Source organism: Montipora foliosa, chromosome 14, assembly GCF_036669935.1.
Source record: "Montipora foliosa isolate CH-2021 chromosome 14, ASM3666993v2, whole genome shotgun sequence".
Classification (NCBI taxonomy): domain Eukaryota; kingdom Metazoa; phylum Cnidaria; class Anthozoa; order Scleractinia; family Acroporidae; genus Montipora; species Montipora foliosa.
The window spans coordinates 1,378,389-1,380,888 of NC_090882.1; positions in this window are offsets into that span (position 1 = coordinate 1,378,389).

Consider the following 2,500-nt stretch of genomic DNA (forward strand, 5'->3'; position numbering starts at 1 on the left):
AATAGCGTAGCTCCTACTCTACTATAAAAACTACACGTAACCCATAATCCCTCGATTCGCTCTGACGAAGGGCTAACGCTCGAAACGTCAGCTTTTAGAATCTCTGTACGGTGGCCAATTTACATTATCAACTCCGTTGATAAAACCAAATTTTTGCGAAGATATAGTTGGGTTTTGGCGATAGGTGATCTTTTACCCTTTTACAAATATTTTCCGGTGTAGTGGTTTCAGCTTTAAGGTCCTCCTGCCCAAAGAGGTTCGAATGAGCTTGAACGTGTCATTACCAACTGAAGCCAGAAGGATTGCCTTCTTTTGCTTGCCGTCTGTGATTGCGTTGGCGCCGACATAATACTCCATTTGTTCACACTATTCGGTCCAACCCTGTCCTGTGGAATTCAAGTAGAATTCACTTAGTTTTCCATAAGTATTTTGAATCATGTTTTCGCTCGTCGCCACTGTTGTATTCCGAGGTAGAGAGTTGAACGCTAGTTCCCCACTAGATAAACAACCACAGTTGACACCATGTTGATTAACCTCAAAACAGACCACGAGGTCTGAATCCTTTATTTAACTGCGCATGCGTGACATGTATGTAACAGTTTGACATTTTCTTGTAGGTATTCCAGGTCTTCCAGGGAGGACCCTGCCACTCATATGCACAATCAAGTGGGGCATCCCGTGGTGAAAGTCGCACACCCAGGAAAGGCTCTACACCCTATCAAAAGAACACGTTTTTCGGCCATAACTCCTCCCCCCCCCAACCCGTGATCCTCCAGATCCAACTAGGATTGTCTGCCAGTGCGAGACGCACCTGTATGCCAAATTTCAGCATCGTAGCTTAAAAGTGAGGGTCAGAATACATCAATACTTATGTAGCCTACTTCTGAAGACCCCCAAGTGCTGTAAGTGTGTAAAACTCTCACCCCATTTGACAGGCCAAGTAACCCTAGAAAATCAAAAGTAAAGCTATCCCATCATTTCATACATCGCTTGAAAGGCCTCACCAAGTTTTACCACGTGACGCAATTTAGGGATCCTCTATCGTGTTGGGCGTCCTGTGCAACGTTTTAACTGCATGACATTCCTACCTTTTATTCCCTCTGGACCAAGCTCAGTCAACGAGAAGAGGACACTTTGCCCCACCCATAGATACCACTTTCGCCCCGAGGCGAATCAACCCTCGGACGCTACGACCATAGTACAGTTATGACATTGACAAATTCACTTCATGGAGCCGTTTAAAACGTAATAAGTGATTGAAATATGCTTAAAACTGCTTTATCTACGGTCTAACGCTCGGTGATAAAATAGATCTTTGACATTAGGCCTATTTTGAACATCGATTTTCACTCTAGATTACCCGGTATAGCAATGCCCGCAAAGATTATACTATAGTACATTTATAACATTGAGAAATTCACTTCACAGGCCCTTTAAAACGTAACGAGCGATTGAAATACGCTTAAAACTGTTTTATCTACGGCCTAATCGACCCGCGGACTTTACGACCATAGTACAGTTATGACATTGACAAATTCACTTCATGGAGCCGTTTAAAACGTAATAAGTGATTGAAATATGCTTAAAACTGCTTTATCTCCGGTCTAACGCTTGGTGAGAAAATAGATCTTTGACATTAGCCCTATTTTGAACATCGATTTTCACTCTAGATTACCTGGCATAAAAATGCACGCAAAAAATATACTAGAGCACATTTATGACATTGAGAAATTCACTTCACGGAGCCGTTGAAAACATAATAAGTGATTGAAATATGCTTAAAACTGCTTTATCCATGGTTAAAGACTTGGTGAGAAATTAGGCCATTTTGAAAATTAATTTTCACACTAGATTACCCGGCATGACAATGCCCGCAGAGATTACACTATAGTACAATTATGACATTGAGAAATTTACTTCATAGGCCGTTTAAAACGTCATAAGCCATTGAGATACGCTTAAAACTGCTTTATCTACGGTGTAACGCTTGGTGAGAAAATAGATATCTGAAATTAGGCCAATTGTGAACATCGATTTTCACTCTAAATTCCCCGGCATAAAAATGCCCGCAAAAAGTATACTATAGCAAATTCATGACATTGAGAAATACACTTCAGGGAGCCGTTTAAAACGTAATAAGTGATTGAAAAATGCCTAAAACAGCTTTAACTACGGTTAAAGACTTGGTGAGAAGTTAAATATTTAAAATTAGGCCATTTTGAAAACTGATTTTCACGCTAGATTTACGGCGTCCATAAAAATGCCCGCAAAGAGTAGCCTATAGTCAGGAGCCTCCATCTTCCATATTAACCCTCTGAGTCAACCCTGTCCCGTATCTTTCTATTTTTAGAAGCACCTCGCAGGGGAGCTTTACTGGGTGTTTTCACAATAGCTGATCATAAGAGACCTATGGTCAGCCATTAATTACGTCACATACGTATGTGACGTATGTGAACCACTTCACGTATGTTCTCAGTCACATACGTCACATATGTCAAAA